This window comes from Haemaphysalis longicornis, unplaced genomic scaffold (assembly GCF_048455015.1).
Source record: "Haemaphysalis longicornis isolate Haplotype H1 unplaced genomic scaffold, Haemaphysalis longicornis Haplotype H1 scaffold_3, whole genome shotgun sequence".
Classification (NCBI taxonomy): Eukaryota; Metazoa; Arthropoda; class Arachnida; order Ixodida; family Ixodidae; genus Haemaphysalis; species Haemaphysalis longicornis.
Genome location: NW_027526335.1, coordinates 149036953 through 149063781, shown reverse-complemented (window position 1 = coordinate 149063781; position 26829 = coordinate 149036953). Strand labels below are relative to the sequence as shown.

General features: G+C 46.3%; 1 pseudogene; it reads left to right on the top strand.

The window, feature by feature from the left end:
- Positions 1-1829: 1829 nt before the first annotated feature.
- Positions 1830-3841, top strand: LOC144173459 (uncharacterized; annotated as a pseudogene).
- Positions 3842-26829: the final 22988 nt, after the last annotated feature.

Sequence of the window (26829 nt, the reverse complement as noted above, 5' to 3'; positions counted from 1 at the left end):
CTCAGTCATGGACACAGTCCAGGATTGGGTCAGCACACAACTCAGAGACAATCGCTCCCGCTCACGATCCCCGCGATCGGATTCGCATAGGCGTAAGGTGGTGCCTCGCCCGGCCACAGGCTTGCAGGAATTCAGTTCGGCCACTACCCCCATGGAACCACTGGTGCCTCCGTTAGAGACACCGTTAATCCAGGGAGGAGGCCATGTTTCTTAAATCTCAATAATCTTCAATCATGGCTAACCGACCGCAGCGGAAAGCCCGAAGCAAAATTCCAGATGAGAAATTTGTGATCATACAATGGAACTGTAGAGGATTTCAGAATAGGAAAAAAAGGTCGCATCTCCAATTATATCTCCAGTCCATCGGCCCCGCACCAGCTATTGTGGCTCTTCAAGAGCCTGGAGCAGATGCTAAACTTCTAGGGTATAGCTCATTCCAGGGGGGCCCTACGACTTGCATCCTGGTCAACAAGGCGTATACGGCGCTCCAAGTCGATCTAGGTCTGGAAACCGAACAGGAATACAGCATGGTAAAGGTCCTTCCACTTAGACGTCGTGATCCTCCAATACATGTACTGAACATTTACAGCCCCCCGCACAAGCCCGCATAACTTTTAACGAAGTTTTCTATCGAGCACTTAAATCGGCCGACAAAGCACCCCTCGTGATAGTTGGGGATTTTAACGCCCCGAGCCTTCATTGGGGGTATCACTTCGAGCAGGCCAGGGGACGCAAGTTAGCGGAGTTAATCTCCACGCTTCGACTTACGCTGCTCACGGACCCGGCATGTCCCACGCGTATGGGAAACTCGGTAACTCGCGACACGTGTCCTGACCTATCCCTAGTTAAAAATAGTAGAGACGCTACTTGGGAAAACCTGGAGGAGACACTCGGTAGCGATCACTGCCTCCTTAGGATCACCTTCTTGGCGAAGGCTGCTAGAAGAAAGTGGGGCCAGGCCAAACTAACCAACTGGCATGAATTTAGGCAGCAAGAAGTTCCACCTGTTCTCCTCACAGGCAGCTATACGGAGTGGGCGAAACAGATCACCGCCTTACAACAGCAACACGTTGAAACAATTCAGACCACCGAAAAGAACCCAACTGTGGACAACCATCTGATGCATATATGGGAGGCACGCCGGAGCCTTACTAAAAGATGTAACATACAGAAACTTAATCGCAAGCTTCGAGCCCGCATCAGTGAACTGACTGAAAAAGCGGCAGTATACGCTGTCCAACTTAGCGACGCAAATTGGATAGAGAGATGCAATTCAGCTGTGCGTCAAATGGGATCCAAGGGGACATGGCGCCTTTTTCGCAGTCTCATTGACCCAACTCAGACGAGAGGGGAAACACAACGTCAACTCCGAAGAGCCCTACACGGGTACCAAGGTACGACGACCCAACTCGCGGATACTCAATGTGACAGATATCTCTGCCGCACGGAAGACCCCAATGGACCTGAGCATCAATACGCAGGCAAGCAGAACCCCGACATGGATGCCCCCTTTACACTACAAGATCTTCGGGCAGCTTTAGCTAAGATGCGCCGAGGTACAGCCCCAGGAAGAGACCGTATAACAGTCCAACTATTGGCGAACCTCTCGGACTCGGCCTACTTGCAACTGTTAGATTACATAAATCAAATCTGGGACGGCCGTCCACTCCCCCCAGAATGGAAGACCTCCTTGGTCACCTTTATACCCAAAGCAGGAAAAATTGTTAATATTGATAATCTGAGGCCAATTTCGCTCACCTCATGCGCGGGTAAGCTCATGGAGGCGATGGTCCGGGATCGTCTCTCTCCACACATTGCGTCCACGGGCCTCTTTGCTGACACTATGTTCGGGTTCCGCCCACATATGTCAGCACAGGACGTCCTTCTCCAGCTACACCGCGACGTAATTCGGCCAACTACAATGCGACAAAACGATAAAGCCATCCTTGCCCTAGATCTCAAGGGGGCATTTGACAACGTCCGGCACAGCAGCATACTAGAAAACTTAAGTAGAACGGATTGTGGTCAGAAAGCCTTCGCGTACGTCAGAGATTTCCTCTCCAAACGTCAAGCATTCCTGAGGATCGAGGATGAGGAGCACGGTCCATATTACATGGGTACAAGGGGTACTCCACAAGGAGCGGTCCTATCGCCGCTACTCTTTAACATCGCTATGATGCAGCTGCCGCACAAATTAGCTCGGGTAGAGGGTATACAACATGCCCTTTACGCCGATGACATAACAATCTGGAGCACAGAAGGCAGCCTTGGGGAAATGGAGGACCGCCTGCAAAGGGCTGCCAGCATTGTCGAAAGCTATGCTAATGACTGCGGCCTCCAATGTGCCCCAACAAAATCGGAACTTTTGCACATTAAACCCAATCCTAAAGAGAACACAAGGCTTTGCATCTCTTTAACAGGTGGTTCTATCAGAGAAGTGGAAGAAATTAGGACCCTGGGCCTGCTTATTTACAACAAACTTAGTCCAGAGACCACCATTGCCAAACTGAAGCGAACAGGGGAACAGGTCGGACGGATGATACAACGCGTATCCAACAAGCGCGGCGGGTTACGGGGCAGGGACGCACTCCGGCTCGCCCATGCCTTTGTAACCAGTAGGATCCTCTTCTCCGTACCCTACCTCCGTACGAACAAACAACACAAGAACAGCATTGACGTCATCATTAGGAAGGCCACAAAACGAGCCCTTGACCTCCCGGTGGCTACCTCCAACACCAGGTTATCGGCGCTGGGAGTCTCAATTCGTATCAAGAGCTGAAAGAGGCTCATCTCACAAATCAGTACACTAGACTCGCACAAACGGCATCCGGGCGCCAATTGCTTAATCGCCTACAAATCAAACATGAGTGCATCCCAGAGGAGACGTGGAAACTCCCAGAGTTGTGGCGGCACAGGCTCTGGGTGCATCCACTTCCGCGTAACATGGAAAAGCACACTCACGAAGGCAGGAGGGAAGCACGCGCTAAGACCCTGGAAAGAAAATACGGAAATGGGCGAGGTGTGTTCTACGTTGATGTGGCAGGACCGTCGCCTCTAGGGTTCTTTACTGCCGCTGTAATTCACAGGGACCAGCAAGTCGATGGGCTCTCCTACCGGGCTCCTAACTCCACGCAAGCCGAGGCGATTGCCATAGCGCTCGCCGCCTCGGACCCGAAGTCAAGGACAATAATCACGGACTCTCGCCGAGCCTGTGAAAGCTATTTAGCGGGCACGGTACCACCCTTGGCCTACAGAATTTTAAAACGAGTGGTGCGGTTCGTAGACCCCGCACCTAAAGAAATTGTGTGGTCTCCGGGGCATCAGGGTCTGAGAGGTAACGAGGCCGCGCACGCGGCTGCCCGAGCTCTTACACACCGGGCGCCTCACCCATGCTCTCCCGGCTCGGAGATTAGCAAACCACTTCTGCGGTTTAGAGAAATCGTAAAACATTACTGCGATAACCGCCGGCTTTACCCAGCCCCTGCAAAGGGTCTGAGCAAGGCCGATGAGCGAATACTGCGGCGCCTGCAGACGAACACATTTATGTGCCCTGCAGTAGCAAAGCATTTCGACCCTAAAACCGATGGGCGGTGTCTGCACTGTGGGGAGGTGTCCGACACCTTCCACATGGTGTGGGCATGCCAGCGCAACCCTGCGTTATCCCCCAACCCTTCCCCTACCAGAGAGGCATGGGAGGCAGCCCTGCTCAATTGCTCGGGGCTGGAGTCTCAAAGGGCTCTAGTTCGACGGGCGAGAGTGGCGGCCTTGACCAATGGGGTCCCGGAATAGGGACTGCACCTGTGCGGAGGGCCACATGCCCTAACTCTCTTTTATTCTGATCAAAAATAATGTTTCACTCATCTTCCTCCTCCTCCAGTGCTGTAAGAATGCTCTGAAATTCGTCCCCCGAGTTACTTAGCAAGGAACGTCATCCGCAAATATGAGGTTACTGAGGCATTCTCTATTACCCATACTCCCAGCTGTTTCCAATCCAATGTTCCGAATACTTCTTCTAAATATGCTGTGAATAACATTGCAGAGATTGTGTATCCTGGTCTGACGCCCTTCCTTGTTGGCATTTTACTGCTCTCCTCGTGGAGGATTGTGGTAGCTGTTCACCCATTGTAAATGTCCTCTAAATGCTCATCTACACCCTGGTTCCGTAATGCCTGAATGACTGCTGAGGTTTAGACCGAGTCCAATGCTTTCTCATAATCTATGAAAGGTATATATAGTGGTTCAGTATATTCCACACACTTCTCTATCACCTGATTGATTGTGTGAATATGGTCCATTGATGAACGACCTTTACAGAACCCTGCTTGTTGTTTAGGTTGACAGAAATATAAGCTGGCAGACATTCTGTTAGTGATTACCTTGGTAAGTACCTTGTACACGACTGACAACAAGCTGATCGGCCTGTAATTTTTCAAGTCCTTCATGTCACCTTTCTGATGGATTAGGATGATGTTCGTGTTCTTCCAATAATCCGGTGCACTCGCGGTCATTTGGAACAGGTTTGCCAGTTTTTCAGGGCCAGTGTACGGTGTACAGTTTGCCAGTGTACCGATTCACCAGTTTTTCAAGTACAATTTTCCCGCTATCCTTTAAGAGGTCTGCTGTTATCTGATGTTGACCAGGTGCTTTGCCCCTTTTATTTCTTTCAAAGCCTTCCTTACTTCTTCTGTCGTTACTGGTGTGATGTCTATCACCTCTGAACTGCTTTCTCGTTCGGCATTATCCTGGATGTCCCGGCTACTGTACAGAGCTCTATAGAACTCTTTGTCTACTGCGAATATTTATCCCCATTTGTGATGCCGCTGCCTTGATTGTCTTTAAGTGCACGCATCTCATTTTTTCCGACCCCAGAACACTTCTTCACTGCTTTCAGGGTGCCTCCGATCTTTACAGCATATCCAATCCTCTCTATATTATACTCCCGCATGTCAGCTGTCTTGCGCTTATTGATTAACTTTGAAACCTCCGCTAGTTCTATTATGTCAGCTGGGGTGGTGATTGACATGGTCTGCCGTTTTATAATTAGATCTCTCGTCTCCTGGGAAAGTTTACCAGTATCCTGTCCAGCCATCGTGCTCCCCACTTCTAATGTACAGTCCGCGAGAATGCGTGTAAGACTCTAGCTGGCTTCCTGTGTCGTATACTCTGCCTCCTCGGTAAGAGCTGAATATCGCTTCTGCAGCGCGATTCTGAATTCTTCTACTTTACGTCTTACTGTTAGTTCATTATTCGGCATCTTTCGTACTAGCTTGACATGGTCCCTCCTGAATCTAGCCTAATTCGAGATCTTACCTTACGGTGGTCACCCCACCTTACCCTTCCCAGCAATTTCACATCCTGCACGGCGCCACGGTTATCGCATATTATGAAGTCTATGTCTTATTTATGCTCCCTATTCGTCGTCCTCCACGTACACTTCCAGCTCTCCCATTTGCAGAAGAAGGTGTTCATGATGCGCAGGTTATTCCGTTCTGCGAACTGGACCAGTAAGTCCCCCTGCTATTTCTATAGCTCAGACAATAGTTCCAAACTGCCTTGTCACCAGGCTGATTCTTGCGTACTTTAGCATTGAAGTTTCACATAACTACGGTATACTGTAGTGTTGGCGTAGAGGTAGAGCATCCGCCTCACGTGCAAAAGAACCGTGGTTCGAATCCAGGTGCCCTAAAATTCCCACCGAATTTAAAAATATGTCCTCGTATTGGTGTCAGCTTTATTATAAGTCAAATGGCACGAGGAGACAACGTGAGCTCCAGAAACGTTAGGATCCTGTGTTGTGGGCATATGGGCTGTAAACGTTCTATAATGATGTGATTGATGGCTGGGTTTAACCCGCCGGCGCTACACAGGCGATGAGGAGTGCCGTAGGGGAGCGATCCGGATTCATCTTGTCCACGTGGGAATCTTTTGAGTCCGCCGAGATCTCGATCGCCCTATTGATGTAGGCACTACAATTTGTATGTATATATATATTTATGTGTGCGCGTGTGTGTCTCTCTGTGTGCGCGTGCGTGTGAGCGGGTGTGTGCATCTGCGTGCGTGCGTGCGTGTGTGTGCGTGTGTGTGCGTGTGTGGGTGTGTAAGTGTGTGTGAGTATGCGCGCGCAAGTCGAAGCCTGTAAGTTTCGTTCAGTACAACTATTGATATTTCCCCTTTTTGTGCGAGATGTGTACATCTTGCGTCGCCGTTTCCTTTGGTTTTGCTTTGTCTCGCGCCCCAGCACAAAGGTGCTGCGGCTGTTCCGGGGCATATTAAAAAACACTGAGTATTAATATTATTTTATTATTATTATTTTAATTATTATTATTATATTATCCTAATTATATTATACTATTATAATATTATTTTATTACATAGGCACCGCATGATGGCGCCTAGCAAGGATTGCTGTGTTCTGTGCTCTTGTGTTTATTATGGTAAGCAAGAGTTTTTACGCTGCCTTTCCTGTAAGAAACGCGTGCACGCGAAGTGTTGTATGGCCGGAGGCTGAGCTTCAGCTCATGAGATCTGGTGCTCGGCCGTTCAAGTGCAATATCTGTGAAACGGCTGAGGTGGCGGCTAGGCCTAGCGTAGCCAGCGACGACATTGGGCCGTCCGCAAGCAGGGCTCCTTCCCCCTGCTCCCGTCGACGAGACTCGCAGACAGTCTTCGAGAAAGCCCCGGCGCCGCCGTCCCCACCGGTTGACCTTAGAGCCGAAGCTGCCGGTCTTCGCGCACTGCTCATCGACGTGCTGGACGGCATTCCTTTCCTCAGCGACCAAGTGGCCCGGCTGCGGGAGGATACCGACCTCCTACGCCGTGAAAACGCGCAGGTTTTCGACCGTCTCCTTCAGGGAAGGGAGGGTGACTGCGCCCATTATGCGAAGGTGGTTGCCTCCTTGCGAGCAGAGGTGTGCACCTTGCGTGTCCAACTACTTCACCACCCCGCCGTCTTTCAGGAAGGAGTGCGTCACAGCTTGGGGCAGCCTTTTTTTGCCCAAGCTGTAAACACGGAAGTGTCACCTTCGGCTACGTCTGCTGCACTGCAGTCGGTGTCTTCGGCTTCCCCTGCACTGCCTCCTAGTCCGTCCACACTTTCCATGGTGCATTCTTGGCCTGCGCTTGACTGTCTCCCTCGTACTGTTGAGAAGAAGCGCCGAAGCCGGGCATGCGTAGGTGCATCGGACACGTGTAAACTGGTCGTCGTTCCGCAGCCGAAGCGCACCAAGGCAATGTTCGTTTCAAAGCTTTCTCCGTCCACCACCTCTGCCAGTCTTAATGCCCATCTCTCAACCTTAGGTCTCTCGCCCTTGAACTTCCGACGACTGAAGACTAAATTTGACACGTACGCATCCTTTTATATTTCCCTGAGTGAAGAGTTTTTCGGGCGCTTCAATTACCCCGCTGTTTGCCGGAAAGACTCCCTCGTTAAGGAGCTCCGAGGCATGTTTCGCGAAGGCATGCTTCAAAGCTCTGAGCACATCACATAAGAAGAACAATGATGACTAGTTTAGATGTGTTTTATCAGAATGTGCGAGGTCTTCGAACTAAGGCAACTGAATTTTTTTGTAATGTTCTGGCTTCTTGCTTTCCATTATGAGCTATATCTGAAACTTGGTTGTGACCTGATGTCCTATGCAGTGATCGTTTTCCTCAAAATTACCATGTATATCGTAATGATCGTGCCTGAACGGAATGGAAACAAAAACGGCGTGGGGTCCTTCTCGCCGTTAACAAATCTCGCCCGTGTGTGCTACGTAGCGATATTGAAAACGCAGATTAGTCTTTATGGGTCGAAATTCATCTCTCTAAAACTGAAAAACTCCTAGTTGGTGTTTTTTTACATTCCTCCTGATGTATTTCCTGACGCGTTCAATAAGTTAGTCTCAGTTAAGCCACCTCACCTGTTCCCACTACAACCACCACTTTCAACAGAATGGTAATAGGTGTTGTACCGGGGTCTTTGCGCCCGGCCGCGGCTCCCAAGAAAGACACCGAGTCCCAAGAAACCACACCTTTAATCAGGTCAGAACCGAACCCGTCCTCAGACGTCCGATCTCCTCGAAGCCCAGGCACGCCATGTTCTGACCTAGCTCGTGTCGCGCCACATCTTCCTCTTCACCCGGCACATGTCCATCCTTTGGGATTGTCCCCCGCCACTGTTGCCCAATTACCACATAGGTTACTAGATTTTTCGTCTGTCACTTCCATGGCACAGCGTAATCACATCAAAAACTGCACTGGAAACATTCTGGACCTGTGCTTTTCAAACTTCGATGGCGTTAGTGTGTCGCGCTCTGATTGTTCTTTAGTAATACCTGATAAATATCATCGTCCTCTTTCAATTTCCTGCTCCACCATTCCTTAAGTTCCAGCAATGCGCAACCTCGCTGCGCTTTCGCCCGGGGAGATTACGTTGGGCTGTATGGCTACTTTTCTGCTTTTCCTTGGTCAACAGTCATTGACCACTCTGATGTCAATGAACAAGTTGACCGTTTTACCGAGATTGTGCTCTTGAGTATGAAGAAATATATCCCGCAATATTTACCAAAGAAGTTGAAGTTCCCACACTGGTTTTCTTCTGAATTGCGGGATGCCCTCAAACTCAAAGAACGTGCGCAAAGAAAGATGAAGCGCTCTGGTGCGAATCAGTTCGCTCAGGTGTTCCGGCGCCTACGTGCCCTATGCAAAATATTGCACAAGCCATATCATGCTTTGTACCTGACGTCAGTACAAGCTAAAGCAACTAATCAGCCGGGAGCCTTTTGGAAGTACATTCATTCTAGATCTAGTGCAACGAAAGAATCTATTCGTCTACTAGATTCCAGCGGCGATGAGATTGCAAATGCGGCCGACTGCTTTGTTCGTCAGTTTTCTTCTTTTTGGGGGCTTAGCGGTGGTAGTGATGACGGCAGCGTTCCTTGTTACCAGGGCGGTACCTCCGGTTGTTTCCAACTGGATGAGAACATCGTGCGGACCAGCATCAAGCGGCTAAAGTCCTCGTTTTCTTCTGGACTAGATGGTATTCCTTCTGCAATTCTAAACGTATATGCAAATAAATTTATTCCTGAGTTCACCTCAATATTTAATAACTGTCTCCGGTCTGGCACCTTTTCTCGCTCATGGAAAATGTCTCGTGTATTCGCTGTTTTCAAGTTAGGCCCAAAAACGGACCCTATAAACTATAAGCGAGTCTCGCTCCTTTGTTCTGCCTCTAAAATATTCGAGTTTTCTTTTTATTCGGTCTTCTCTTTCTCACTTAAACACGTCCTCATTCCTAATGAACATGGCTTCATGCGTGGTCGCTCAACTTCCACAAAGCTCGCGTAATTTATGGAGCAGCGTGTCCCAACAATCGTTGGTAGAAGCCAGTTTGAGGCTGTCTACTTTGACATGAGCAAGGCCTTTGATGTAGTCAAGCACTCGTTATTGCTAGCCCAGCTCATTCTGTTAGATGTTCAAGCTTCTTTGGTGGGTCTTATACGTTGCTATCTTCAGGCGCGATATTGCTATGTACGTGTTAACGGTCAAACTTCATTACGATGTTGCTTCTGCCATTCAAAATTCTTCTTTCTTGTTGCATGCTGATGTTGTAAAGATCTTTAGAGAAGTGCGTAATGTTCAGGACTGTAATTCTCTTCAGGCTGATATCGTGTCATTCCTTCGTTGGTGCACCAAAAACCTATTAATTTTGAACCCCTCAAAAACGAAAGTTGTCTCCTATAGCAGAAAAAATCCACAGCTGCAATACTCGTATAAAATAGCAAGCACTGCACTGCCGAGGGTGACCGAAATTGGGGTCTTGGGAGTACTATTTGGTTCTTCTCTGATTTTCCTTTCCCACGTTACACAATTACCGGACGCTCTCTTCGATGTCTGCGTGCTGGTTGCAGGTATTCTAGAGAGTTTAAAAGTCCTTCTCTTTTTTTAAAGTTGTATTCGGCGCTCTGCTTACCTCTTCTCGAATATGGTTCTCTTGTTTGGAATGGAACTTGCAAGTCTAATAGTGACGGTATCGAAAGGGTTCAAACTAAGTTCCTTTCTATCTTTAAGCACCGTTTCCGTCATGTTCAAGGAGACGCAAACGGCAGCATGTCTTGTATGAACAGTATTCCTTCCATTTGGTGTCGACGAATGCGAGCTGATATTATCTTTCTTTATAAACTTCTTCATGGTGATATTTTGTGTGATGACTTTGTTGCACTTATCAATGTCACCTTGCCGAACAAACTTTTCCGAACATTCCGAACTTTCAGAACAGATGCTTTAAGTAGATGACGCTCGTCCATCTGCAAAATACAATGTGCATATAATGAATAATTATATCGTCGTGATTATTCCAGAGTTCTTTTCTTTGTTCCCTAATGCATTGAAAACTGTTGTAGCTTAAGTCCCTTTGTGTTATTCCAAATCAATGTGCCGTATTTAGTTTATGCAAATCATCTTCTTGCTTGTTTGTTTTTCACTTTTCCTGGATTTTGTGCTGCTTGAATTTCTGTAGGTTTGAGTGTCAGTGGTTGTAACGCTCAACTTCATTTTTTTCATTTTGAAACTTCCTAACATTGTGTTACAAGACCTTCTTTTTATGGGTGTAATCTATATCCGTCATGTTCATTGAGTATTTGCTTGTGTATTTTCAATTTTTCACGTGCCTTCAACGTTTTGCTGGCCGAGTGTCATGGCTCCTAACACTAGGCTTCCTCTCTTTGCTGTTTTGCTTTCTGGGATCTCTGTAACTATTTTTACTTTATTTTTTCTGTCATACATAAGGTTTTCTGTGTTGTGTTGTCTTGATTTTAGTTTGTTTTTATGGTGGTTTTTACCTGCTGTACCAGTACTAAGACCCAAGGGTTGTTCCTGGCACCTAAAATAAAGGTTGATTGATTGATTGATTGATTGATTGATTGATTGATTGATTGATTGATTGATTGATTGATTGATTGATTGATTGATTGATTGATTGATTGATTGATTGATTGATTGATTGATTGATTGATTGATTATTTGTGTGAGTGGTTGTAACGCTGAACTTCCTTCTTCCATTTTCAAACTTCCTAAAATTTTGTTACGAGACCTTCTTTTTATTGGTATAATCTGTCTGTCATGTTCATTGCGTATTTGCTTGTGTATTTTTAATTTTTCACGTGCCTTCAACGTCTTGCTGGCCGAGTTTCATGGCTTCTAACACTAGGCTTCCTTTTTTTGCTGTTTTACTTTCCGGGATCTCTGTAACTATTTTTACTTTATTGCTTCTGTCATAAATATTGTTTTCTGTGTTGTGTTGCCTTGATTTGAGTTTGTTTTTATGATGTTTGTATACGGTGTACCAGTACTAAGACCCTGGGGTTGTTCGTGGGCACCGGAAAAAGAGGTTGATAATTATTATTATCATTAATAGTATTATTATTATTGTTATTGTTGTTGTTGGTATTGTTAATATTAACATCGTTATTATGTTAGGAATATCGCAACAACTAATCTCGCCTGCTTCATGCAGCAGGCCTCCGCTACTGTTCCCTAGATAGGCCAGTCGGATGTTGTGTTCTATAGCCTGAGCAAGGCATTTAATATTATCTGCCGCGCATTGCTACTTGATAAGCTTTTGTTTTAGTCGGGCATTGCTGGGTAGCTATCTAGGCAATCGGTTCAGTTTTGTTAACGTTAACGGGCACAAGTCTTCTATCTATAGCTGACCCAGGGGTGTGTCCCAAGACTCCGTGTTAGGCCCTCTCTTGTTCTTCATTTTCGGAACCGATATGTCAGCCGCAATTAAAAGGTCTTCTTTTGTTCTCTACACTGGCGGTATCAAAATATTCAGACGCATAGATTCCATGGATTACTGTATTGCGCTGGACCAAGGTACGTTCTCCTTTGGTAAATGGTGCTCAGATAACAGAAGAAATCATAATCCTGCGATAACAAAGTTGGTCTTAAAGCCGAAAACGAACCACATTTTCTTTTGCTACAGTACTCATGGCGCTTTGTTGTGTAAAGTCTACGATATCAAAGACCTCGGACTGCTCTTCGACAGCGCTATAACTTTCTGGCGTCATGTTAGTGGACTGACTCGGCGGGCGCTCCGCTCGCTCGGTGCTGTATGCAGGTTTTTAAGAGACTTCCATTCTCCTCACTCGTTCCTAAAACTAGTTATAGCAATTTGTATTCTTCAACTTGAACATGCCTCGACCATCTGGAATGGAACCTATAGATCTAATTGTCAACGTGCAGAGTGTGTACATACCGAATTTGTATCAATATTTATGCATCGCTTTCCCTCTGAGCCTCTCCCGATAACTGTTTTTAAGTTTCTTTTGGTCGGTGTCTCCATTTCTACTACAACATGTTTCCTGACCAGACGGGTTTCCGTCAAACTCTCGACTTCATCAACCTTCGCCGGGCGTATGGCCAACCCGTTATCACAGAAATTCGCCGTTTTGTTTCCCTCACAATCCGCGTTGCCGCATTTCATGGACACCTGGACTTCAACCTAACCTGCAAAGCTCGCATACACTTAATCGAAATGAAGGAACCCTCCCCCCGTCGTACACACGCTGCCTAAGTCACGTGCTCAAGAGAACATAAGCGTGCATGAACTTTTATTCGCCTCATTGTGAACAAGGCTTCAGTAACGAAGCCGAAACGTCTTGTTGTTGTTTTAAAGTTTTTTAAGTTTCTTTTGGTCGGTGTCTCCATTTCTACTCCAACTGTTCCATTAAGTACCCGGCGAACCCACTCAGGCCTTTTTTTCCTATACAAATTGGTTCATGGAACTATTTCATCAATCAATCAGTTTTCGTGTTCCGAAAAGAGCAACAAAGCTTTACCACCGTTTCAACATAGCTGGAGCACTAAGTAGATCTTCTTCTCTTGATAGACTTACGCGTCTATAGAAGATTCACTCCGGGGAACTAATTATTTTTCGCCGTCCCCTTCGGGAGTTTTGGCCGGTTTGTTAGAACTGCCCAGGCAGCACAGCAAGTCTGATTCTTGACCGCCCATCCTACGGCTTTTCTCCGGAATGCTCGACCATCGGCAACAAACTGGCCAGCGTTGAACATAAGATAAATGCACGTTTTCGGCAGCCAATGTTGTTATGTTGGTCAGCTTTCGCTCGTTAACCGTCAACACGGTTTCGCCTCGGCGAAAGTTACTCAGAGGTTGTCTGGCAGATCAAGCACCGGCGATGAACGGCACTTGCTCCAGCAACGTTCAATCAAAAGACAGGCGGCAGGTTTCCCGCCGCCGAATACTCAGTTGTTGCTTGAAAGCGGTTTTACAAAAGATGGTCAGCCTGTGCATGGCCACCAGGCGACCTCTTTGCTTCCGCTTGCAGGGGAACACATGGTGAATGGCTGTTATCCAGTTCTAGAGTACTCGTGTTTCGTAGGCAGCCGTTGCTCAAAAGTTGTTTTGGAAACGCACGTTATCCGGTCCGCTTATGAATCTGCGCGCTCCTCCTCTTCGAAAGGTCAACGGCTGACGTCGGTCACAGGTCTAGCACCCTCCGTGCCCAATCACCGGAATTCCGAAGGTCATGCGTGGACACGCGCCCAGCCACCGAACAGTGTGCTGTATATATATGTACACTATGTAAATGAACGAGGACACACAAATATTAAGCGAATACAGTCAAACCTCGATATATCGAACAGTGCGGTACCCGCGAAATAGTTCGATATAACCAGAATTTGATATACAAAATAACGTAAAAAACGGGTCATAAACTGGTACAAATAAATAAATTAACGAATTGTACAGTAAATACTCACTTGGTGCTTCAAAGTATTTATTCTTTTGGCTTAAAGTACTGCAGCAAGGTAGCCTGGCGTGTTATACAGGACTTCCTCAACGTAGTCCAAACATTCCACAAGCGACAGGCCGGTGCCTTCTACAGCGCTGCAGTAGCGATGCGGTAGGGCCAAAACCGCTGAAGCCTCGGTCGAAGTTGGGAGCGCGGCACTATCAGCGCTTGGGGGTACAACCTCGGCCGCGTCTTCGTTTGTGCGCTCAGTAGTAACCCCCGCTAGGATCTCCTCACCCGTCAGATCCGCCGTCGTTCCGGTGCTGTCGTCACCGCCAACAAAGTCATCAATGCACATGCTTCGTGGCTCGCACCAACAAAGCGCTCCAGCTGGCCCCAGGTTTCTTCAAACTCGCATTCTTTTTTTGCACGGTCCAATTCTGCTCCGGTGCAACCGATGCGCAGCAGTCAAAAACGCCCATCGCGCCACCGCTATCCTTGAGGGTACTGCGGGATAGCTCGCCGCCTGTCAACACAGCGCGAGTGGTCTGGGCAGTCTGGGGTGGCGGAGTTCGATATACCCATTTCATGTCCGTCCCAGTTAGAAATAAAAAATTAAAAATGCATGGAATTTTCCGCGTGATATAGAAAGTGTTCGATATAGGCAATAATTCAACATACCCGTGTTCGATGTATCGAGGTTTGACTGTACGCTAAATCAAAGATAATGGATAGTGAAGACAAAATAATGGCTTGCTAGTGGTATATTTGGAAAGGCACATTTTACGTCTTGTGTTGTGACATGTGTTCGCGCTTTGTGGATATCCTGCTTGCCACTTTGGAAACACGTCAGGTTAAGGATAAGCTAAAATTATACTGCAAACAATCGACGAACGGCGTAGTTTTCCAGTTGCTGGACAAAGAAACTTCGGTAAGTTCATTTTTGCTGGCCATTTTCTTGCGCGACTAAAGTTCGGTGCAGAAACGTGTTAAGGCTCAATTTCCCGCTTTCGCTTCAGTCTCACGGTGTGGTTCGCGAAAGCTAAATTCAATTTACTGATGCTGACGCCGGTGGATATGTCTGGCGTAGCTGACGGACAGGTGGTAGGAGCAGCGAAGGAGGATAGGAAGTCTGAAATAATTGCCGGTGCTCTTGACGACATCGTGATAAATGGAGGTGTTTTGTACCGTATGCAGGTTTTTATCGCACGAGCTCTGTTTATATATGCGGCTGGGCGATTTCACTGCACTTTCGTGTGACTTCGATACCTGGGCCACTTTGAACAAGGGAAAATACAAGATGTGACTGCTCACCTTTTCGGAGCTAAAACATCCCTTGAGAAAAAAAGGAAACATGGGAATAGTTTAAAAATTTGGTCTTTGCAAAAAAAGCGTTTTCCATTTTCATTTTTATCTGATTCCTGACGGAAAACCTTTCTTAATGATTTCTGGGGTTCAGTTTTCGCTATATCACAGGCCTACGCTATATCACAGGCCGGCGAGTTTTTTCTATTCTCCGCAACGTGGAGGGGTCTATTTCCCATCTGGTGCCACAAAGAAGCAGGTATGGCTGCCTACTCGCAAGCGCGTGCTCAGTCTGGTAGGGCGTTTTCACAGTAATGAACGTTTCTTGCCGAGTGATCTTGTTGAACGGGGACTATTTAGTCAGTCACTCAGACTCCTTCCGCACTCAAAGCACAACAGAACCCCCAAAACGTACGTACAAGTTCAGGCTTAGAAGAGGTTGGTACACAGCGCCGACGAACAGGAATTGCAAGAAATAATCCTCTAAGTTGACCAGCGACAGCAAATAGACCAGCCATGGCCGTATTGACGTTGTTTAGGCCATGCCAGGGGTGCATAATGACCAAAAGTCAAAAGAGTGCGGTTGGTTTTTCCGAGTCTTTCACGGTGATTTGCGCGCCTACCGCTTCACGTGCACGTGTTATATTTGGCTCAGGTATTCCTGGCAGTGTAATCTTCACGTCGTGCAGGTTTACTTACACTGCTCCAAGAGTGTTGTAGGGTGCCTTTAAAGCAAGATACATTGCACATTAGCAGTGTAAATATCTGTAGGTGCGTCGAACTGCCTTTCTAGTTTGGTGACAGTGGGAGCTGTGCAGAGTTGTAGCTAGTCCTTTTTTTTGTTCTGTGCTGCAGGAACTCCTGAGCATGGCAGCTGTGGTTTCTGTTTGAACTCTGTCCTTGACCACAGTAGCGGTTGTATCAAATGGAAGCCGCATCACTGTAGGAGCTACAATTCAAGAAATAAATCTGCACCACATTTTGTGATCAACAGTATTTGTCAGTTGCTGAATTTAATTGTTTCCTTAAAAGCGCGAGTGATTGCTGTTACGAGGTTATAAATTCTGCACTTGGCTGTAGAAACAGCTCGACTATACCCATTCTTGGGCTGGATGAAAGCTGCAGCACTACAATTAATATGATTGCTGTAGTGGAACGGCCGGACGAGTATGTTGCATGGCAAAAGTTTAACCATTGCTGAGCGGCTCTGGTTCAACAGCTGACCCTCAGGCAAGGATGAATAGCCGTCGTCTGTAAAAGTTGAGCGGCGGTGGGTTGTTAAAGGTTGAACTGCCGCCGGCCAATAAAAGAACGGCCAGACGACGGCAAAGTCTGGCGACCGAAGGGCGGTTGTTGGCCCCATGGCGATGCTTTGGTCAAAGGTGAGCCGCTGTTCAGCTTACACCAGGAAACCTTCAGCACACGGCCAAGGCCCACTTTTAAGTATGGGCTTTACACTCTCATGGAGCAACGACCGAGCAGAAATTACCCGGCAAAAGATGAACAGCTCATGCTTAGCTATTCATGCTTGTCCTGCTTGCGTGGCACACTAACTTCATTGCTTTAGAGCTACATTGCTATGCTTTTTTACCTTGGCTTTTGCAATGTAGTAGACATTACAATCTATAAAAGTCGGGTTATGTTGTTTGGGTGGCATTTTTTATTTGTAAAATTTCTGTGTTTTAGTTTTTTACTTATTGGATTTTCTTAGTGACTCTATCTGTCAGCAGCTGATATATTTCAGTTACGCCTTTCTTGTCCCTCTTAGTGTGCGAACACCAAGGCTTCGGCTGTTCCTCGACACTGATAAAGATTGATTGATTGATTTAATAATAATATTCAATCAATCAATCAATTTATTTTCAGTGGCCAGGTAAGACGGTGACGTCATAGTGCTGGTACACTAAACAAATTAAGAAAAACATACAATATCATGACACATACATCACGGATCACTAAAAATACGCTGCACTAATACAAACACACAGAAAGGTAATAACAATACAATGGAGGGAATAGTTACACAAATATTACACTAGGTAAGCGAGCACGCACACAATAAAAGATCGTGAAGTAAGCATGAGAGCAAATAAAGGTACGTGGAATAACGAGAATATGGGGACAGAGTAAGGACATATACCGTTAGATAAAGACAGCACCGCTTAGCCCTACACAAAACGGTCTAATGAAATCATGGAACACATCCAATTTCTCACCGTGCAAATTGTACAGGCTTTGCAGTCGGTAGAGAGGCGAGTTACGAGTACCAGTTGGGCGAATATGGAATGAATAGCGCGACCGCGTGCACGTCTGGGGAACTCGTAGCATAGGATGGCACAGAAGTTCCTGGCAGGAAATGATTTCGTGAAGTAGTTTGTGGAGAAAGAGAAGACCAGCTCGATCACGCCAACTCAAGGAAAGAAGCTTTGGTAGCTGATGAAGACTAGAGGTAGAAGCAGAATTGCCTCTTTGCCGGTATTTATTTATGGATTATTTCTGCCCGCTTTTATGATACTGATGGTTGGACTCTCAGGTTCCATTCCAAACGAAGGATGAGTATCCTACTTGGAGTGAGCAAATTGGTGTATAAAGCTTTAAAAAGTAGCATGAGAGCTGAAATCTGCGGTAAACATGCACACCGCACCAAGAGAGCGGAGTGCCCGAACGAGCATTTTCTGATGTGGGGAGTGAAAGTGAGTGAACTGTAGAAAAGTACGTCAGGGGCTCTAGTCGCAGAAACTTTTGAAAGACGGGTTTTATTAGGAGTATAAAAATTGACCGGGGTGTGTTTTCCGGCTGTAGGTGATGGGTTCAGAATAATGGGTTCAGAATAATGCCCTGCTCTGCGCACCAGCGTGCGAAAGATAAAATGACATGTTGAAGAGCGAGGCAGTCCCCTAGGGTATTAACTATTTTGTAAAACTTTTTAGTGTCGCAATACAAGAGGAAAAATGAGCTCTTAATAGCAGTTTATATGTTGTTAATAAAAAGAGAAAACAGAAGAGGGCCCAACACTGGCCCCTGAGGGTCACCACTGGTGCGACTGTATTCGATAGATGTTGGCCATTTACATTACCATAGCACCGTCTACTAATGAGATTTCTGCCTAAGAGAGCAACTGAAGGAGCGTTAGCAACACAGAACAGCTTTTTAAGCAACAGCGGGGGAGTGAAAAGGTCGATCAATCTGACCGCAGACTGTGACTGGTTTGGAAGCATGCGTCATAAAGGAAGCAGGATTAGTGGTAGTTGACCGCCCAATTATGAAGACATGCTTATTGGGCAACAAAGCGTTTTTCAAGCACGAATATATAACTGTATGTAACACGGACTCAAAAAGTTTGGACGCAGCACAAAGAATTCAGATCGGCTGGCAGTTGGTTGAATCGTTTTTCTCGCCCGAATTGAAGATAGGATGTATCCTAGATATCTTTCATGAAGCAGGAAAGTGTTGGTGGTTAAAATAGAAACAAGGATACCTTTAAAAGTTTAAAGTATGGCTGCCGTATTACCGTCAGGGCCAGAATACAGAGAAGGCTGCATATGTTTGAGGCTATCAAAACCAAGCTTCTTATCAAAAAGAACTGTACTTTCCTCACGCATACTGCTACTTAACTCAGATGTCTCGCCATCTTTGGGGGTCAAAATGATGCTGCCAAAGTGACGCGCAAAGAATTGGCTTGTCAGGTAACTCATTTATAGAAGAGTCAACCAGGCGAATGTGTGTTATCGGAGGTATCTGAATGGGAGCGGATGTACGTGCAGAATTTAGAAGTCTTATGCGTCGCACTTAACTCCACAGACTCAAAGTAGGCACTGCAGTATCTTTCGTAGAGCTTTTTAACGGCAGAACCGTGTATACGAAACTAATTTCCACGTATCGAGCCCAGTGCCGCGGGAATTTTTATGCGCGATCTTTCATTTTGAGGGCAGTTCGTAGTTCATGGCAGAACCAATATGGAAATTTCGAAAGAGAATTTCTCCTCCTCAGAATGTACTGATCCATATCCCGCTTTACACTTTCTGTGAAGCACCTGACCAGCGCATCAACATTAGTGTGGGTAAAAACAGGGGACCAATCTGCAGAGGACCGATATTCGAATATAAGCCTACATAATCACCCCGTATAAAACAAACACGGGTCGCAGTAGAGCCTTGGGATGGAGCTATACATGTCTGTACGCATAAAGGTGCGAAAATGAGAAGTGTGGCATGAACCTTGTCGAGATGGACGAGATAAATGGCGGAATGTAAAACTCGCACATATCGCATGTCAGTGAAGAAAATGTCTAAAATACTCCCGCAAGAGTTTTTTGTACGAATAAGCCGCTGTAAGGAAGTAAAAACTAGGAAAGCAAGCATTATGCGACACTTTTGTTGTGTGTAATAACGATTGTGAGAATACGTCGCGTTCGCGCAATGAATGCCCGCTGTGTTAAAGTCACCTATAACAAGGACGTTGTGATTACTGTTGACGATTGATATATGTTCGATGGATGAGAGGACACAATTAAACACTGGAGGTGTAGCTTCAGGTGAAACGTCAAACGCTCCAAGAAGGCGTGGCCCACAAAACGTGGGTAAGAATGCGGCGTGAGGCAAAGGCTTTCGGGAAGCGGGTGTGTCGTGAGGCGAAAAGGGAGAGTTGGCGCTCCTTCTTCACTTCCATCAACTCATACACCGACAAACACAAAGTCTGGACACGAATACAAAACCTAAAAGGACAACAGACACACAGTCTGCCCCTTGTAAGTACTACAGGGGGCTCACTCTTAGACCAGACTAACACACTCGCACAACACTTCCAACATGTGTCCAGCTTAGCACAATACAATAACACTTTCATAGAACACAAATCACCTGCAGAGAAAAAGCCGTTGCATGACAAAGACATCCAAAACTTCCTACAAGTCACTTCCTACAATTCACACTCTATGAGTTGAGGGCTGGCTTGGGCACGTGCAAACCTTGAGCTTCAGGTGTAAATAAAATTACATACATCATGATACAACACCTACACCCAGACCCTCTTGAGACACTCCTACACCTGTTCGACAAAATATAGCTTTCGGGGCAGCTTCCAAGGTCATGAAGGGAGGCCATTGTAGTGGCTTTCGTGAAGGAAGGGAAGGACCCATCCTCTCCTGCCAGCTATCAACCCATCGCCCTCACAATCTGACTGTGCAAGCTTCTCGAGAAGATGATTAACAGGAGACCCGTGTACTTCTTAGAGTACAATGGTCTTCTTGAGAGCTGCCAGGCAGGATTCAGGGCGGGGCGATCCACCAATGATCAGTTGGTTGCACTGCAGTCGTACATAAAGACGCCTACGTACATGGCCAATATTACACGACAGTATTTTTGGATATTGCAAACGCATACTATACCGCATTGCGCTACGGCGCTCAAATTCTTTGGTATATCAGGTAACATTCTGAACACGCTTTCCAGTTACCTGTCCGATCGAACATTTTGTGTTAGACTCGGTTCGACACTTCACGTGCAGGAAAATGGCATGCCTCAAGGTAGCGTTTTAAGCTGCAGCTTCCCAGGCAGCACAGGACTGTTCGGCCTAACTCAAGCCGGTGTACTTTGGCCAGTGATTTTCTCTCCGGCGTTTTTCCGGCAGACGTGTACAGCCCATATCCAAATGTGGGCCTTTTGGCCGTACACGGCCGTATTCTCAAGGCTATCTAATGGACAGTCTACGTCGGACGGTTGACCGGCTTACGTTCATACGGCCAGAGTCCCGCAAGAGGGCTCCGTCCATTCAAAAGCCAGCCGTGTGCGGCCGAAGTACGGCCACCGGAGGTCAGCCGAGATGCGGTCGTCGCACTCCAGCCATACTAAAGATGCCAGAAGGTTGGCCATGTTACGGGCATTGGAGTTCAGCCACAGTACGTTAACTGTACTGAGGCCGGTGGACGACCACTGCATGCAACGCAAGCAGATGACTCAGTCCCAATGTCAACAGCACAAACCCGCCATTTTGGAAGAGTTTGTTGTTGAGCGAGTTCGCTCATCTTGGTGAATAAACACGGACTCAGCGCGATAAAACAAGGCATGTAGAAAGGACAGGACAAGCACAGACTCTCAACTAACTTTTATTGGACAGAGCACACACATGTAAGTAGCAGGGTGGCGAGTTGGGCGAGTTGGCGTTCTTGCATCTTGGGGAACAGCGCGAACTAACAGGGACACAAAAAGAAAGACAGGACTAGCGCTGACTTTCAACGAGTTGAAAGTCAGCGCTAGTCCTGTCCACTTCTTTCTTTTTGTGTCCCTGTTAGTTCGCGCTGTTCCCCAAGATACATATAAGTACACTTGTGTTCTGGTCGCTCATGCGCACTTTCTACAACCATAGTAATCTTATCCTAAGTGTAGCTGAGCTTAGCATCACACACCGGAACTAATTTAAAATGCACGCTTCGTCACTGACAAGGCTCTGTTGTTATAGCGAATATAAGGTAACACTTGTTTTTAAATAGGCAGTCGTAAAATCAGATCAAAAAACAGTACAGGGCAGGAAGCTGAGCCAACAAATGCACAAAGTTAGCCTCTGAAATATTCAGTACAAAAACGTAATGCGACGTGGTTTTTCGCCGCATTATTACCAGTAGAATTGGCGGTATCATGCGCTTTTGCTTTTGCGCATCTTGTGTTTCTTTGGTGGGGATCCCTGATATGGCGCCGGTTGAGCTCTTGCGTGGTGACCGCTTGCTCGACGCCCTTGTAGGCCAGTTAGTTTCGGCGATCCAGGGTCATCTCAAGTCAGACAACTATGCCGCGTCGATGTTTCCAATGCTCTCCATTTCTCGAGGGGGTGAATACCGGCCAGCTGAGGCGTCGACGAGGCCGGCGGGTGAGACGTGGTAGCGCTGCGACTGGCGAGGCGTAGCTGACCCGTCAGTGCGGCACAGTCTCCTCGTGGCAGTAAATGGTATTCCGATGGCATAAAAGGTTAACTGGTAAACCCCAGTGAGTCCATGCAACTTTCCGGTTCACCTAGTACCACTCATTACTGCTTGACAAACGACTTTCGCTCATTTAGAGCGTTGAAACACCTAGCGGATGAAAAACGCGTCTGCTTCGCTCGGCTTCTTAACGGCTTTTTCAAAACGCCAGTTTGCAGAAGTGCATGGGTTGTCGGCGCCTTGACACGTGCCTTTGTTCGGCTGTACGCCACTTATAACCTGAGACTTTACGTCGGCTGATCTCCAGCTGAGCACCGGTTGCCAATTATTCTGCGGCCGTTCGCTTGCCGCGGTCCAGCCGAAGACCGCTAACCGCATAAAAAACGTACATTCTGGTGCCGTACGTAGGCCGGTCTCCTTTATTACACCAGTTCCCGAAGAAAACGAATATTCTGCCGCCGGACGCTCGGTTCGCTGTGGAGAGAGCGAATGCACGGCAGCCGCACTCAAGCCGGTTTTCTTCCGAACACCAACTGCCACACGAATACGAATATTCTGCGGCAGGTCGCTTGCCGCGCTGCGTCTTCACACCGTTTCCCGAAGGAAAAACGCATGCCCTATGGGCGTCCGTCGGCCGCTCGTCTCAACGTCGGTGACCGAAAGTAAACTGAATATCTTGCAGCCAAGTACCGGCCGCTGTGTGTCTGAACACGGGCGGCCGGAGAAATACCGAAGTGTTGGTTGCCAAATGTTTGCTGTTTGATCGTTGAACAGTGGGTGCCAGAACTTCGATGCTCGCCGGACATGCCAAAAAGCGGCCATTGAAGGCCGGTCGTGGGACAGACTTTCTGTGCTGCCTGGGTTGTTTATAGTAAAGATGAAGTCTTTCCGAAAGGCACTGCCGCCAACCATCTCCTGCTTGATGTATGTAGAAGACGTTAAATATCTTTTAAATATCTTTAAATATCTTTTAAACGTGAGATCCAGCTTGGGGTTAAGAAATTTGCTCGCTGGGCAGACGAAAATGGGTTTAAACGTAATCCTTCTAAACTTACCTGCGTTATATTTTCGAGGAGACGCAGGATGCAAGCAGACCCTGACAGTAAGCCTCTAGCACCAGCTCCAGCGACATCGCTGGATCGAGCGCCGCTCCTGGCGCAGCAGCCCGATCGACATGGTCACAGGCTGCGTGGCCGCGCGGGTGCACGAGGACACGCGGGTCTCGCCGGTGTTCACCAAATAGAATCTTCTTGTTCTTGCCGACGAACGGTCGTCCTGTCCGAGGCTCCTTCCTCTCGCCCGACATAGCGCCCTACAAGCCTTATGGCGATTCCATTCCCGTAAAAAAGGAACACAAGTTTTTAAGTGTAGTCTTAGATGAAAAAAGTTACATTCATTCAACAGATCACAAAACTCAAGCATAAATGTCTCAAAACGGAAAACATTCGAAAGGTCCTCTCACACCAATTATATGGGGCCGATAAGCAACTTCTCCTGCGTGTTTTTACCAGTTTAGTGATATCTCGTTTTTAATATAGGAGTGTTGTTTATGAGTCTGCCATGAAAACAGCACTTAAAATTCTCGACCCAGTGCTTCACTTGGGGCTTCGCCTCTCTTGTGGCGCATTCCGTACGAGCTCTATACAGTGTCTTTACGCAGAGTGTGACAAATGGTGCTTATCACACCAGCGAAGCTATGTTGACTTGTTATATGTCTCAATAATTTCATCAATGGACAACCATTCTTTTAAACCGGTTTTTAATTATACATCCACAACTCAACTCGTTTTAAACCTCCCATCAATTTTTTTTTCTCTTCTTGCAGAGAGTTAGGGACGAGGTGACTATTCATGAGGTCTGCGTTTTAGACACATTAAAATTATCTCACACTTATATTATAGCACCATGGCATCTTTTTTATTTATTTATTTATTTATTTAATTTCCTGCAGCGCCAAGATGGCATTATAGCAGGGGGAAATTGAACATGTGGTCATATACATGTGGCAGTCAGGCTACAACACATCGCTGAACATCGTCACAAATACAAAAATAAAAACAGAACTACAAGTCTAACAGATACTTACTAAAAAGCGCGTCAGTGGTACAATCAACCATAGCACTTGGCAACTTATTCCACAAACTAATGGTGTGAGGAAAGAACGAATCTTTGGAAACATTTGTACGGCAAGGTATTTCACGAATTTTCCAACTATGGTCACGCCGTCTAGATACGAAATGTGGGGTAAACAGAAAGATGTCAGGATCAATGCCAGTTTTTTTAAAATAGATACGATAAAGCAAATTAAGTTTGACATGCTGCCTGCGTTCTTTTAGGGGTTCCCAGTTAAGCTGGTTTTTAAGTAATGTAACACTGGATCGGAAATTGTAATCACCCGTGACAAAACGGGCGGCACGGTTCTGTACACGTTCTAACATTTCGCATAAGTACGCATGTTGCGGGTCCCAAGCGGCGCACGCATACTCCATGATGGACCTTACGTGGGTGAAATAAAGAAGTTCTTTCAGCTTAGGAGGGGCAGCCCTGAAATTGCGCCGAAGAAAGTTAAGCGTTCGGGAGGCAGAAGAACAAACATGTTCAACCTGTCTTTTCCAGGAGAGGTTGGGTGAGAAGTAAATGCCGAGGTACTTAAAATCTGTTACGGTGTTAACTGGCACATTGTCAAGAACATATTTCGACAAAATGGGTTTACGACTGCGCGAAAAAGTAATGTGCTGACATTTCATTGCATTCAACGTCATTTTCTATTTTTTACACCAGCGCTGAATTGAATGTAGATCGTTTTGAAGATGGCATGTATCATGCAAACAAGTTATACGGTGATAAATGACACAGTCGTCAGCATACAGACGCACATTGCAGTTAAGATCAGCTACAATGTCGTTGATAAAAACAAGAAAAAGCAGAGGCCCCAAGACAGACCCCTGCGGAACACCGGAAAAGACACTCACTGCATCAGATTGGCACCCATGCAAAACAACGCGCTGCGTGCGATTTTCCAAATAAACCCTTATCCATTGCATTACATTGCAGTCTAAGCCAAGAAAAGATAGTTTGTGTAAAAGCAAGGCGTGAGGAACACAATCGAAGGCCTTCTTAAAATCTAAAAATACACAATCTATTTGTTCGTTTTGGTCAAATGAGGAGAAAATGTCATGACTAAATTCAACCAATTGAGTCGTACAGGAAAAGCCAGCCCGGAAACCATGTTGATAATTTGTAAAAAATTTATTGCTTTCTAAATATTTAATTACTGCACTATAAATTATGTGCTCAAGAATTTTTCCGCACATGCTTGTAAGAGAAATGGGCCTATAATTTTCGGGGTTGCTTTTGGAGCCGCTTTTGTGAATGGGGACCACATTAGCGGTTATTTCACCATCAACTTGGAGGCTGCGTACCCCTGTAGGTTCCTTGCCCTGGGATTTAACAAATTTCCACATTTCCTTGGGATTTTCTTTTAGCTTCGTTCCAAGAGAACAAAAATACTTCTCCTTGGAGTCTTTGTTACGACTCTTTATATTGTTGCCAAGCTTCCTAATAGCATCTAATATGCTTTGGTTTTTACTTTTCCTGTACGCGTTCAGGAGACGACGTTTTTTCTTTATTAGCAGCAAAGTATCTCGAGTCATCCATGGCTTATCAGCCCGTTTTTTACAGGAGAGAACTTTACTAGGGACATATTTTTCTACTAAGTGTTCCAATTTAATTTCCAGTGTGTCCCATATTGAATTGCAAGTAAGTGAGTGGCTCATTTCATTAAATTCTGGAAGGAAAGACTGAAGTTCTTCCGATAAAGCGGCGTAATCACCTCTGTTATAGAAAAATACCTTTCTCGGATTGGTGTGCACTCTTTTGCAGTTAAGCGGGGACAGATAGGCATGAACGCCGTCGTGGTCGCTGATGCCTGGGATGATATTAACATCTTTGATAAGTGATTGTCTGTTTGCAAATAGTAAATCTAAAACAGAAGCTTGCTCTTTCCCTTTTCTAGTGGGTTCGTTTACAAACTGGAAAAGGTCATTGGCCAGAACCAGTTCGTGAAAGCTTAACGAAAGTGCAGACGAATCTGTTAAGACCGATTTCTGATTTAACCATAGCACTTGCGGCATATTGAAATCGCCTCCTAGTATGTAATCGTTTTTTAGAGTAGACAGGAAGTCCGATAAGGACCGAAAAACATTCCGGGTTGGTGCATGTAGGAGGACGATAAAAGGAACCAATTGTTATTACCTGACCATTATTTTTTAGATGAATATTACACCATATCGATTCCGCGTGTGTGAACGATACTGTCAGTGGACTGGATTGCAGGCTGGAGTCAACGAGCACAAAAACGCCCCCTCCCTTCGTGTCCCTATCACTGCGGTATACTTCAAAGCCAGGCGGGAAAACTTCTGAATCACGGATGGAACTATGAAGCCAAGACTCTGTGCCAATGATAATGTGAGGACAAGCTGTTGCAACAAGCATTGCAAATTCGTCGATTTTATTTTTAATGCTTCGGCAATTTACGTTCAGAATGACGAGGTCGGACGTTTGTGACACTGAGCGTGCGCGGCGTGAATCGTTCCGAGCAGGCGCCCGTTTCCACTTCTGCTATCTTTTTGGTTCAACCACGAGATCCAAATTATTGTGTCATGTGAATTGCCTTTCTTACAATACAATAAGAACAGGACAGCAAGAAGTGGTATTTTGCAGCATTTCATGTCTTTGCAACATAAATACAAGCCTGCAGAGTTTTTTAGTGATGCGTCTAAAACGTCCACTCTGGTGTCTTCTGCTGCACATGGACGCAATTTTAAAGTAGGTAGAACCGTGAATGTAAATACAAGTATTTTTACGGCAGAGC